Consider the following 15,163-nt stretch of genomic DNA (forward strand, 5'->3'; position numbering starts at 1 on the left):
ATTAGAATTAACGCTTATTGCACTGAGTGTGGGGTTACTCACTTCATTGAGGATTGTTCAAAGAATCCAAACAAAGTGCAAAAGACGACATTGAATATGCTAGAAACTATTCCTACCAGCAGTGGGTCTGAAAATGAAACTCTGATACCAACGCAAGTTGTTACTAGAGCTCAAGCTAAGAAAACCACTAGAGAACCTGAGAATGGAAAGTTAGCGACTGAAGTGGTTAGTCAAGGACCGCGGAGTCAGAGAAACACATGGAAAGCTAGAAAAGCACGCATGAAGTTGAGAAAAGAACGTGAAGACGCTATTCTAGCTGAGGAACTAAAGCAAACTAAAGAAAGATTAGAAAAACTTGAGAGTCAAAACGGGAAACGAGAGATGAGCCCGGAAAGAACGAAACAAAAGCGTATCAAAGAAACAACGAGGTTAAGCTCAGGGGGATCAGTGCTAGTCGACAAAGTACACGAACCATTGGACGCACTGATGAGAGCTTACGAAGCTAGGTTAAAGAACAACCAAACACAAGAACAGAGGTGGATGACATACCCAAACGCGGAATTGGAAAAGCAGAGACTTGAAATGTGCCAGAGAATGATCGAGACTGCACAAGCCTTATTAGAACCACCAAAAGAAACAATGAATTGTGGAACGGAAAACCCAATTCAGCAAGAGACTATTGTTTCACGGGTAGCTGAAAAGACTCCCAGTGCACAAAAGCCTGAAAATACACACAAGGATGACCGCATAGTGTTGAACACAACCGATCAGGAGATAGAGAGTTTTCATCCAGTCATACAGAGGTCTTACGGAAGAGATGAGGATTACAATGAATTTTGGAAACAAGTGAGAGAGGCAAACTTTGCAAACGAGCTAAGTTGCCAAGCTAATCAGACAAATTGGGAAAAGGACATCAGGAATCCTCCCATAGTGGAATTTGAGGCAGGATCTCAAGTGGACTTGGATCTGCAATCTTACTGGGGAGATGGGGGCTCTGTTAGAACAATGGAGAGCAAACCTCATTCACTGAATACCTTACCTTCATACTTAGGAGAGTATGAAGCAAAATCCGAGATTAGAGCACTTCCCTCACGAAGAATCTCATCAGAAAAAGTCATGGACTCGCAAGGATTGATAGAGATCTTGTCAACACCAGTGACATGCACTATCACTCTAGCTGAGCTTTTGAGGCTAAGACCACATATGTGGACCACTGTAGGAAAATGCTTGGAGAAATTTGGGATAAAAGACCCAACATCGAGACTGCAAGAGGGTATACAAGAGTTGAGTAAACCACAAAAGAACGCTAAGCCTGTACCCTTAAACAAGGTTGGAGAGTATTGCGAAGGTGAAGAGGGGAATACAACCTTACCAGTTGAATTCCAAGGAGTGAAGACGATGGCAATACTAGACAGCGGAGCTGGGGTAGCCATTGCTACAAAAGAAATCTGGAAAAAATGGGGGAAACCAGCAATAAGGAAGACTAGGTTGAAACTCCAATTAGCAGATGGACACATGGAGAAACCTATGGGGTTATTAGAGAAAGTCGTAGTGACTTCTTGCGGCATTGAATACGAACATACTTTTGCTATTGTCGATTTTGGCAAGGAGAATAACTATGATATCATATTGGGAAGACCATTCATGAGACAGTTGAAAATGGTCCAAGATTGGGGCTACGATCACATATACCTGAGAAATATGGAAACCACTACACGTGTGAACCTGAAAAGACCATAGCTACAAAGATGTGATAACCGACACACGGTGGAGGAGTTTGATTCAGCTACTTTGGCGGGATCCGAATTTCCAGCTTGGTTAGGTAAACCCAAGGAGTTATGGATGTGTGGAGCTTCGAAATGTGGAAGTCTGAAACGAGAAGAATGTGTTTTAGAAAGGGCTATCGAAGACGAAACTTATATAGGAGAACCCTTTCCAGAGGACACGCTTGAACCATTAGAATGGACACACATTCTAGCAACCCTAGATGTTTGTGCAATTCCGGATGGTCCCAAACGAAATTTTGCGACAAGGACGGGTACGACGTGGTTCCGTACTTCATGTTGAGAACTGTACTCGAAAAAGAAACTGAAAAGAACGATACACTGGAAAAGGAAGATGAAGAAGAGGTGTTTCACGACATTCCCGATCATCCAGAGTGGGGAAATGAAGCAGACAACGAGTCAACGGACAATTCAAGCGGAAACGAAGAAACTATAACGGATGTCCGATTTTATGATTTTCCGAACCAAACTAAACAACGCCAGAAACGCTATAGAGCAAAGAGAAAAACAAAGGGGTTAGAACCAATCCGATGCCTAGAATAAGAGGAAAAAATCAATTCCTAATGCTAGTAAAGGCGGAAGATTGTGTTAAGGACAAGATTTCTGGAAGAATGAGAGGCAATGATCAAAAGAGCTTACGAAAAGACAAAAGAGGCTCAAGAAATCAAGTTCAAAGGAATGGAACGAAAACTGAAACAGAAAAATCAGAAAAGAACAAGCGCAACAGAGAACACACGGAGTCCAAGTTAGAACGTAGAAACAAGTACAGAGAGCTCAAGAAAACTCTGAAAGAAGTTTGGACGACAGAAATTGAGAGTGGAGAGGACGAAAACGCCAAAATCAAGGAAAACATGGATGTTCCCTCTCACTATAGGAAATTCACAATAGAGGATAGGAAGGTGGTATTAACCCCACCTATTCGAGAGAGAAAGGAGAACGAATCTTATGACGGACCGGAGGATGCAAAAAAAGTTGATTTAGCAGCTCCAGGTGAGACACCTAGACCGGTGTACATAGCCACAGATTTGTCTCCAGGCGAGGAAGAGAGACTTTTGAGTCTTCTCAGAGAGTATAGGGATGTGTTTGCATGGTCTTATAAGGACTTAAAGGGAGTTGACCCATCGATATGCCAACACACAATCCCACTGAAACAAGACGCAAAGCCTAGCAGACAGAGACCATACACATATAATGATACTTTGCTAAGCGAATCAAAGAAGAGATAGATAAGCTAATGGAAGCTGAATTCATATACGAGATTGAACACACCGATTGGGTATCTCCGATTGTGGTAGTACCAAGAAGAACGGAAAACTCCGAGTGTGTGTCAACTTAAAGAAAGTGAATGCTGCAACAATCAGGGACAATTATCCCCTGCCGATAACTGATCATGTTCTAGAGCGTGTATCAGGGAAAACAGCATACTCCTTTCTTGATGGTTTTTCAGGATATAACCAGCTAGCCATAGCACTGGAAGATCAACATAAAACAGCTTTTGCAACGGAGTGGGGAATTTATGCTTATCGGGTTATGCCTTTTGGTCTAACCAATGCTCCCGCAACCTTCCAGAGGCTGATGACGCATGCTTTCAAAGAATACTTAAGGTTGTTTCTAGAAATATACATGGATGACTTATGTGTACATTCTCTTCTGAGAGATGAGCATCTAGAACACCTAAGAAAAGTATTTGAGAAATGTAGGACATATCGCATTTGTCTCAATCCTGAGAAATGTGTGTTTATGGTCCGACAGGGCAGAATTCTGGGACATATTGTCTCACAAAACGGAATATCCACGGATTTAGAGAAGATAAAAGTTATAGTGGATATGCCTAGACCAACCAATGCGAAACAAGTACAGAGCTTTATGGGACATTGCGGATATTATAGACGATTCATTTACATGTACGCTATAATAGGCCAACCACTTTACAGGCTAATAGTGAACTTTGAATGGACAGAGGAGTGTGAGGAATCGTTCAAGAAATTGAAAGAGGCACTCATTACTGCTCCAGTCTTGAAATCACCAGATTGGGAGAAGATATTCCATGTGCATATAGATGCTTCGGCATATGCAATAGGATGCATTCTGGCTCAGCCAGAAGAAGGAAACATGGATTTTCCTATCTGTTACGCCAGTCGACAGCTCAACAATGCAGAGAAGAATTACACCACAACAGAGCGAGAAGGATTAGGAATGATATATGCTGTGAAGAAATTTCGGCATTATCTTCTAGCCAACAAGTTTGTGTTTTTTACGGATCACCAAGCCTTGCTCTACCTAGTGAATAAACCATGCAATACCGGGAGAATAGTGAGATGGTTCATTATCTTACTGGAATTCGACTTCACGGTAGTAGTAAAGAAAGGAAAAACACATCTTAGAGCTGATCATCTTTCGCGATTGACGAATGGAGAAGACCCTATAGGAGTAGATGACGACATGCCAGACGCGTACTTGTTCAACATAGAAATGATACCGAAGTGGTCTCAAAATGTCGTTAACCTATTAACCTATGGAGGAGAGTTCGATAGAAGAGAATACAACCAGAAACATATTGCTATTCAGCAATCCAAGAATCTTCAATTGGTTGCAGGAAGGTTGTATCAATTGGGAAATGATCATGTTTTACGACTATGCATCAATCCTGAGGAATATAATATATATCTGCGCGAAGCACATGTTCAGGAATGTGCATTTCATTGTTCAAGAAGGAACACATATAGGAATTTGTTACAATTGGGAGTCTATTGGCCAGGAATGAAAGAAAGCGTACATGAATATGTCACTGTATGTATTGTATGTTCATCAAAACCGCCAGCAGAGTATTCGACATTATATCAGATAATGATCGCTCCAGAATGGAGTCAGTATATTGTTGAATATCTCACAAATAGAACTTTCCCAGAAGGAACGTCAAAAGCTCGTCAGAAATCTGTAGAGACAGAAGCTAGAGATTACGCTTTAATAGGAGATCAACTCTATAAGAGAGGTAAAGACAACCAGCTTAGGATTTGCGCATCAGAGTCTGAGTATGTGATAATCCTGGAGCAAGCTCATGGAGGAGTAGGTGGAGGCCATTTCTCAGGTGATAAGACAGCAAAACTTGTCTTAGCCGCAGGAATATGGTGGCCAACATTACATATGGACGCTGAGGAATACGTTAAACGGTGTGATGACTGTCAGCGGACCAAAGTACCACTTAAAAGAGATGATATGCCGCTTAGACCAATGATGGGGGCAAGAGCTTTTGCAAAATGGGGGATTGATTATGTCGGACCCATTTCACCTCCTGCATATAAGACTCATGCACAATACATCATTGTGGCTACAGACTATCTAACAAAGTGGGTCGAAGCAAAGGCAACTCAAAAAGCAGATGCCAGGACCACGGCACAATTTCTATATGAATACGTCTTTGTACGATATGGATTGCCAATAGAAATTGTGAGTGATCGAGGCACACATTTTATAAATGAAGTGATAGAGATCCTTCTAGATGAATTCATGGTAATCCATAGGAAATCAGCCCCGTATCATCCACAAGCAAACGGACAAGCTGAAGCAACAAACAAAACCATATGCACGGTCCTTACGAAGATTGTATCTGAGTCGAGAACTGACTGGGACCAGAAGTTGCATTCAACATTATGGGCATATAGGGTAGCATATAAAACATCAATAGGAACGACCCCATATAACATGGTTTTTGGGCTAAATGCTATCTTACCAATAGAATTCTTGATTTCAACCTTAAGGGTGGCTAAGGATCTAGAGTGGACAGGGCACGAGCTTCTGATAGAATAGATGACCTGGAAAAGCTAGACGAGCTTCGCCTAAAAGCAGTAGCTTCTATCTACGCTCAAAAAAGGCGACAAAAGGAATTTTTTGATAAGCATGTGCGGACTAAAGAGTTTAAGGTTGGGGACTATGTCCTAGTTTACACTCTGAAACAGCATGCTAAGAAGCTTAAAAAGCGAGGGATGGGACCTCTGGTGATTAAAGATCTATCACCAAGTGGAGCCGTCAAGCTTGCTACATTAGACGGAGAAGAAATGCCCAATTGGATTAGTGGATGCAGAGTGAAAAAGTATCTTTTGCCGCTAACCAAGACATGCTTCTCAAAATACATCAAGAAAAGCTGCGTGTCCAGAAAAAGAAAAAGATTGTGGAGGAAGCGCAAGCCGAGGCGAAGGAAAGAATGGAGAAAAGAAGACTACTGCGTCAGAAACAGCGCAATGAAGGAGCAATACGAATAAACGCAGTCAGTATAACAGAAATGGATAATGACAAAGAAGAACCCATCATTGAATGCAAAGTAGGAACCAACCAAATCAAAGCCAGAGCACTATTGGATTCAGGAGCTCAAGCTAACCTACTTTCACTCAGTTTGTATAGACAATTGACAAATGACACTAAACTACAAACTGCCAAGCAAGAGTTAAAGAGTTACTCTGAGAATTCAATCAAAACTGTCGGATGCACAGTTTTACATATACAGATTAACCAGTATGTGTATCCTCATATGTTTTACGTGGTTGAAGACCAAGCTACACAACATCCATTATTGCTAGGACAACCATGGCAGAAGCAATACAATGCAATGATTGACTGGAGTTCTAAATCAGTGCTTATCAAATACGAAGGTGAAAGTCAATCAGTTAAGTTCACCAAAGGAGCAGAGCCAACTCCAAAGGAAGAATCCAAAGACAAAGGTAAACAACAACCAGAGAAAAAGAAGAAGCAATGGCAACCAAAAGTTTCTATACAACGGATTACTCTTCGACGAGGAATTCTCAACAGTGGATAAGGAAGACAAGCAATAATATAACAGCTCAACCTTGGGAAAAAACGGAGTCAAAGTTGGTATGGAGACCAAAAAAGGTTGTGCCAGAGAACACAAAGGTGGAAAACAGAGTCTTCAATACCAGACAACAGAGTGATTCCAGACAATCAAGGACAGTGAAACAGATCTGGATTCCAAAGAAGTTCATGACGGCACAAAGCTATAGCAAGCAAATTTGGATCCCAAAGATTTGTAAACAGGAACTCCCTTCAGTACAATCAACGGAAACTCCTAGGTATTTCAAGGCGAGGAAATCAACACAAAGAACAAAGCAGGTTTGGGTCGCAAAGAGTTTGTGGCAAGCACAAGCAAAGCGGAAGCAGATTTGGATTGTGAAAAGAACAACAAGGTAAAGAAGAATCCATCTACTGATTCTACTACCGAAGTGCCAAAACCAACCAAAACCCGACCACCAATCCTTCAATCAAACAAAGAGCAGCTTTATTGGAAAGACTGTTGTATCATCGCTCTACAATTGCATTGGGAACTTATGACCAAAACAACTACAATGCTTCGCCCACAGACACTTCATAGTCGTCCGGGAGGACTCAGACTAGGAGGGGGGGAGGTATACAGGTATACAGGAGCTACAAAGCAGCTACAAGCGACAAAAACAAAGAAAAACAAAAATTATATTACAAGGGCAGTGTCTTACATGATTTTGCAATTTTTATGTTTGATTGCGGATATTGATAATATTTATGCCCTTATATACCTTGTTTTGCAACAAGAAGAGATCAAATGATGAATTTGGGTCTCTAGACGTGTAAATATCACTAAATAAGAGTGTTTTTGGAGCTAAAAAAGTGGTAATCCAAGTCCAGAAATCACAAATAAGTGTATATTCATATACACAGGGTTACCAGCTATTTATCGTGTATGTTTGGAATTTTTTGGCTTCAATTTGCTATTTTCCTTTATTTTTTATGATTTTCTTAATAAAAGTAAAAGAAAAATAAAAAAGCAGGTGAAATGAGATCGGAAAAAGAAAAGAATAGACGGTGATGGTCCTAATGACAAGGGCAACCCATGGTAAAAATTGGGTACAATTCTGAAAAAGTTGCGGAAAGCCCGAAATGACAGAATTTTGGCAAAGTGGACAGATTTCTCAGAAACAGGTCAAACGGAGTCCAAATTGAGAAATTTCAAATCCTAAAGTGCATTTCACGACGAGATAGGAGCACATGTCAAATTTGGTAACAAGTGATCCGGGAAGTCCGAAGTTAAGTATTTTTCACTTCACTTTCAAGCTCATTTCCACTATTACCTTCTTGGAGAGAGCAAAGAGCACACAGGAGCATCCGACCTTCTACCGCCTTCTACGACTGCTACGAGAGCTCAGAGGACACCAGACATGAGAGGTAGACTCGTTGCCATAAGCTTTTGATGCTTATCGTTAACTTTTGTCGCGAAAACTGACCAAAACCAAGAAACAAGAGCAGACGGGGAATGGGGAAGAACGCTAGGTAGGGCACAACCGCCTAACCAAACCTTGCAAGAACTTAGAGGTGGGTTACCCTAGTATAGAATGGGTTTCTAACACTCAAAGCTCGAGAAAGAACGACTTGAAAAACCCTAGGTCAACAGAGCCTGCAAGAGGCAAACAGGAAAAAGTTGTCGAAACGACACAAAACTTCTCAGGAAGCTTAACAACATCGAGGGCAATGCAACCATGGAGTATCTCCAGGTTTGGATCACCAAAAGTAGGTCGGAACAACCGATTCGGCTGCGGACACACAAAGCGTCATTTTGGCATAACGGCTGAAATTGACGACCGAATGAAATGAAACTTCACAAGCAGCTTCAAATATACATGGATGACTTATGTTTGCAAGCAAAACCCAAAAGAAAGCTGATTCACTTACCGATGGTGAAAAAGACGCTTTCGGGCAACCAAATGGAGAAAGATGGAGAACGGGGAGCCAAAGTCAAGTTCAACCAAATAGGTGGCTTCACAACATATCCAATGAGCTGGAAATGCAACTCTCGAGAAGAAAAGTTGAAGAAATTCAACTCCAAGGCAAAAAGACGACTTCGGAGACTGAAATGCCTATAAGGGGGCTTTTTAGCTAAACTGATGACTTTTTAAGTTGAAAACTAGTTAGCAGGGCTTAGGGCACTAGCACAAAGCATTCTTTGCACAAAAAGACCAACATTTCAAGAAAAGACATCATACGCGTATGATGTCTCACAGCATGATTTTCACATCCATTTCAACATTTGAGTGCATAGCCTCATTCCACATGTTAATCACATCCTATGAACCAAGTATCATGAGAATTGGAGTTAGAAAACCCAAGGAAAACCAAAAAGACGCAAAGTAGGCCATAAAATTGATTTTTGGTCCTAATTTTGTCAAAATAACTCCAAACTCATTGAAACTTTGTAGGATTGTTGATTAACACATCTACAAGCTATCTGGAACCAAAAAGCACCATTTTGACACAAAAGACATCATACGCGTATGATGTCTATTTGCACTTACAGAGCCAAAACTGCTCATTTGTCATCATACATCCATTATATATATCTAATACATGCTACATATGAAGTTTGGAACCATTTGGTCAAGTGGATCACCCCATTAGCCCAATTAAGGGAAAATCCTTCATCCAAAGCCTATTTTAGCCCAAATCCAACATACTCAAGTCCAAACCAAGATTTGAGTAGGGACAGTCCTTCACTAGTACATGGGGAGTCCACAGAACCAATCCCATGAAAAATTGATGAAAAAGACATCATACGCGTATGATGTCTCCAGAGCCATTTTTAGCCCAAAATCTATCCAAACTTCATAAATCCACTGAATAAGCCTATCTAAAGCCAAATCCAAGCTTATAGAGAAATTTGGTCCAAAAATACACTAAAAGACATCATACGCGTATGATGTCTCACTATGTGATTTTGGCACCTCAGGGCTTCAACCACCAAACAGAAGTGATCTACATGCCATTTGAAGGTGAACCACCAAGTTTTATCCAATTTGGATCATAAAATCCAATTCCCTTTCAAAATTTTGCCAAGAGCCTGAACTGGACTAAACTGGCCAAAACTTGACCAAATGGGATCCAAACTCAAATCCAAGCATATGATACTCATGTATACACTATCAGCTACAAGCACAACCAATATGAAGTCATTTTGACACAAAAGACATCATACGCGTATGATGTCTCCAGCATGATTTTGAGCCCAGTTTGCATATTTTTTCACCTACCCTGCATCCTTAGGCCCTGAATAGCTCATGTTTCAATTTTCAAGTCATTTGAATAGTTAAAAGCTTCATTTCGGCTTTCAGTACTAAAAAGACGCTAACTTCTGAAATTGGAGTTACAGGATCCATGGATTCCGCCAAGTCATCAGCAACAAAGAGAAAAAGACCGACAATCAAAGATGCTCTTGCAGAAGCAGAACCCTTTGACATTCCAGCAGAAACCCTCAAGCCAACCAAAACTTGGGTGGAGGAAGCAGTATTGGAGAAAGAGGGAATAAAGATCTACCAGGGGACTTTCAGAGATCCTCAAGGGCAAGCGGTGGATATACCGATGATCCCACAAGAATTGGTGGATTATAGCAGGTCAGAGAACATCAGCAGGTACCTGGAAAGGGCAGACTTGCACAGATTCTTCACCTCGAGACCATCAGGTGTAGATACAAGAAGAGTGTATGAGTTGGCAACCTCCATTCAGAAGGATGGGAAAGCCACATTGACAGCAATAGATGGAGAGAAAGTAGAGGTACAGATCACTCCACAGCTCATTGCAGATGCATTGAAGCTGCACAACAAAGGGAGCTCTGTCAGGGAAAGAAGGGAGGCTATAGAGGTTTATGGGTCCAAGAAACAGAATGCAACCTATGGAGATATGGCAGACCAAAGAGCGGCAACCCTTTGCCGACTGTACAACCAGTTTCTCCATATTTGCAGTAAAAGACCGCAAAAGTATACGACACCACCCCATGCCATTGCAACTACCATCACATGGGCATTGAAGAGCAATATGCCAAAAGAGGTGAATTACGCTCAACACATCCACGAGCAAGTAATTGCCATGCACAACGAGAAGCCAAAGTATATAGGAGGAGCTGAAGTTCTGACAAGAATAGCTTATGAAGCTATTGGAGCCAGAGATCAATGGCCAAAGGTTCCCTCCCAGAATGAGTGGCTTAGAGAAGCCGATGAGGAGGAAGAACAGCCTAAAGTATCCAAGAGGGCGTCCACAAGAGCACGCAGGAAACTAGAAATAGTTTCAGAACCTGAAGAGGATGTGGATGAGCCGCTTATGAAGAAAGCAAAGAAGAAGGTTGCTCCCAAGCAAACCAAAAGTCAGAAAGCGGCAAGAATGGAAAGACTGGTGGAGCAGTTTAGAGAGGAAAGAGCTCTAAAGGGGGACTTTGAAGAAAAGTGGGTTCCAGACCCCACTAAAGTCGGAACTAGCTCAGCCAGGCCACATGTTGATCAATATGATCAATATATTAGAGCTTATGAGGAGTCAGAGGCTATACTGGAGCAGCAACCTGTCGAGCCATACATTGAAGAGGAGGTACAACTTTTAAAAGCTGAGCTGAAAAAGGACGACAAGGGGAAGAAGAAAGTAGATGAGTCTACTGAACCTCAAGAGAAAGACGGGCAAGCAAACAAAGGGAAAGCCAAGATGACTCAGGACAATCAGCCCTCCTTTACTGATGTACCAAGCCCGAAGAAGACGGAAATCATTGTGGAAGAGACCACAGTAGAGATGGACACGGTTGGTATGGAAAAGCCGGAGGCCGGGACCAAGGAAAAGGAGATAGATCCAATTCAGCAAAAGAAGAACGATTATGAGGATCTAGTAGCGATAGGGTACACTGAAGAAGAGGCCATTGAGGCAGTTTATGGGATCACCCTACAAAAACAAGATGATCGAAGAGGGACAGAGGAAAAAATAAAGAGTACAAAAGAGAGTGAAGAGAAACTAGACGAGCAGAACGTACTAGAAGAGCCGAAGCCAGTGGAGGTGGTGGCAGAAAAAGCTTTAGAGTTGACAGATGAAGATGAAAAGGACATGCACATGGTGCATGAACTGCTCAGCAAGATCAAAGAAAGATCCAAGGCAAAGGAAGTGGAGATTGAGACAGCCAAACAAAGGGAAGCCGAGTTGCAGAGGAAATTAGAGAATGCTATGACTGAATCTAAAAGTCATAAAGCATCACTCTACGACACGGAAAACGAGAGAGACGGCTTGATACTCCAGCTAGCTGAGGCTTCAAGAGAAGTAACAAGTGCACAGGAAGCAAGGGAGCGGATGGAAGATGACTTGGAGGCGGCTAAAGATGAGCTCATTGAGCTAAGGGAAAGAGTCGAGCTCCAAGAAAGAACAATCACTAGACTCAGGACTACCCCTAGAGCTAGCAGAGCAGGAACCGAACAAGAGGGAGCTCTTGTACCAGCTCTGGAAGACCAGGTCCGAAGCTTACAAAGAGAGCTAAGATTAGAGCAAGTGCAAAGGTTGCACATGGCGGAGGGATCATTGGCAGCAGAGGAGAGGCGCACTTTAGAAAATCAAACACTAAGAACAGAGAATGAGACCCTCCGCAAACAGCTCCAAGATCTACAAGAGCAACAAAGAAGAGAGACAGAGACACCATAAGAAGAATCAGGTGGAGCAGCCATAGAGCTACCAGAAACTGGAGAGGCAACCACAATTGAAGATCCAGCCCCAGTTCAAGAGGTGGCCTCAACTTCAGGAATCTCTGAAGAAGAAGAACAAAGGCTCCATGACCAAATAGAAAAGTCAACAGAGGAGAGTGCCAAGGCGGAAATGGAATGGGAGAGGAGACTCCTAATCTCCATTGACTTCAGGGACTAGACACAAAAGTGCTCCATGAAGAGTGGATGCAACCTAGCCTGCCTTTCCCTTTGATGAAGTTTGAAGTGATAAAAACGAAAAAGAGAATAGAGGAGGAGTAGTATGTCGCTCTTTACGAAGGCGACATCACAAAAGAGGAACAATCAAAGAAGATTGTAGATTCGCAGCCTAGATGGAGGAAAGGTTGGCTGAACAAATACCCAGCCTACCTCATCTACTTGGTGGAGGCACCAAAGGAGATTCGGGAGAATGCAACCTTCTGCCCGGTGCCAAGAGTCAGAAGCTGGAAAGAGCATGGTAGGATTGCAGAAAAGAAGCGAAATTGGCTTAATTACCCCAGGATGCCAGGACCAAAGGCAGGAGAGAGAATAGGTAAAGCCTACATGATGAAAACCCTAACGGGCACCATCAAGCTCTTTACTGGCTCTCCTGACCTTTCGTGTCAGATGCTCAAGAAAATTTGCAGGACTCTCTTAGCTTGCATTGAAGTGTTCGCGCCAGATAAAGCCACGACCTCGAGTCTACTATCGACGGCCGACACAGTGACTGATATGATGTATGATCTTTCACTGCAGCCTTCTCCAAAAGTGTTGCACCTCCTATACCACAGGATTATGTTTTTGCCTAGCTTCCACATGCAAACATTCGAAGAAGCTTTCTACACCGGCTTTTTCACCCACGAAAGTAAAATATTTGGCCCAACCTTGACCATCGGCAACCTACGATACGAATCACATTTGCAGACGCTCAAGACGACGGGACTTTATTGACCAATCATAAAAGTCATGTCAGGGACGACATGAACGCGGAGGGGGGGAGTGTTGAGCCAGCAGAGGATCACACCCACATTTTTTCTCACACTCATCATTTTGTAACCATTGATTGTAATAAATGTCTTTCCGACATTAATTTTGATTTGAGCCATTCATTAAGTAACGGGACTCAATTGAGTTTCCAGCTTGTAATTCCGAAGTAATTTCACTTGCTGATGTAATTAGTTAGAGATGTTCTCACCTCCAAGGCCGAGGTATATAAGCCAAAGTTTTTGTAACCTAAGGGGATTCAGATTATTAATCAAGGTGAGTTTTTGAGCGCCGTGACTGTGTCTGAGAGAGAGTGAGAGAGAGAGAGAGAGAGAGAGAGAGAGAGAGAGAGAGAGAGAGAGAGAGAGAGAGAGAGAGAGAGAGAGAGAGAGAGAGAGAGTCTTATCTACTTGCTACGCGAGCTACGGAGCCGCCATTGGAGAAGCGACACCGCCATTGTGTTAGCAACGGCGAGAGCTACGTACAGATACCAAGAGTGCCCGCTATCGGCTTCTATGTGTGGTAAGTTCCTACGAGCTTCGGTGTGAGTTTTCTTCCAACTCGTGTGTCGGAATGGAGCGTGAAGCATATCTATAGAACCACAACGAGTAGAGCTACACATTGGTACCATCGGGGTCAAGTTTTGATCACCTGTATTTTTCGGCCTGTCTTCATACGCGTTTACCGCACGGAGTGGTTATAGGTTGATTTTGCAGTTCAAGTCTTTAGGGTGTTGTTCTTACCTAGTGTATAGACTTCCCCTTGAGTTTGAGATCGATTCAATGATTCTAGATCCTGTTTCGTATAGCATTGGTTCATAGTACAGATTTCAGTCACTTGCGTATTTTAGAACTTAGATTTGATTTCCTTAGTAGTGATTGTCATTAGAAGGTCGAGTAGGTGATTTGACACCCACCTAGTTGTTTCCATGCGCCTGCGGGTCAAGCTTCGTCCTCGTCTGACAAATTCTGTTGTTGGTTGAGTTCTCGCTATTTAGCTTCCGCTAGCGGCGTAACCGCCCTAACAGTAATTCATTTTCAGCGTCGTGAAGCTTTTGTCTCGTAGCAAGCACAATTGGGGTGACCCTAGCATTGCTTGCTTGGACAACCCTCGCAGCTTCAAAGTCTGATTTTGCAGTTAGAAGATGTTCTTTAGCATCTTGCAGTTGTTTGCTAAGAATTTCAGAGGCAACCTTTATGTGCTGCAAATTCTCAACGCCAAAAAATGACAGGCTTTCAGCCTGCTGGTGAGTGTTGTGGCGAGAGATGGGTGTCTCCTTGGTATCCTCCTTCATTTCAGCTTGCGCCTCCTTGATGTTTAGACATACATTGCGCATCCTCCACTTTTCGACATGGGCCACGTAGTACCCTTTCTCTCGGAGGTCCTCCAAATGCTAGACAGCGAATTCATCCCAATTGAATTGCATGGCTGAGCTACTTGCAATTGCTGCCGGGCTGAATTCTTTTACAAACCCCTTGGCAAATGCAGAGTTGATCTCCATGTTTGTTGGGGGCTTCTGGTACACCTTGTAATGCAGCTGCATCACCTGGTCGAACATATCAGTACACAAACAACTGCATTTAATGCGATAGTGACTACGATTCTTTGACTCTCTGAAAACACTGAACCACTCCACATCACTGATCTGATCCCACCTCACTAGTTTGGGGTTGGCACCAGCCAGGGAGAGGCCATGAACATTATTGAACTCTTTTGCTGTAATACAGAACTTGCTCTGTACTGGGACTGTAAACTTTGGAGCTTTCCATCGGCCTACACACCCCCAATGTCACAAGATTAGCAGTAGGAAAGTGTAGTATTGAGCACTTCCTTCCAATTTCAAGGCTCAAATCAAACACTAGTTTGTGATTCTTGAGCCAGACT

Source organism: Adiantum capillus-veneris, chromosome 15, assembly GCF_014529385.1.
Source record: "Adiantum capillus-veneris isolate H3 chromosome 15, ASM1452938v2, whole genome shotgun sequence".
Taxonomy (NCBI): domain Eukaryota; kingdom Viridiplantae; phylum Streptophyta; class Polypodiopsida; order Polypodiales; family Pteridaceae; genus Adiantum; species Adiantum capillus-veneris.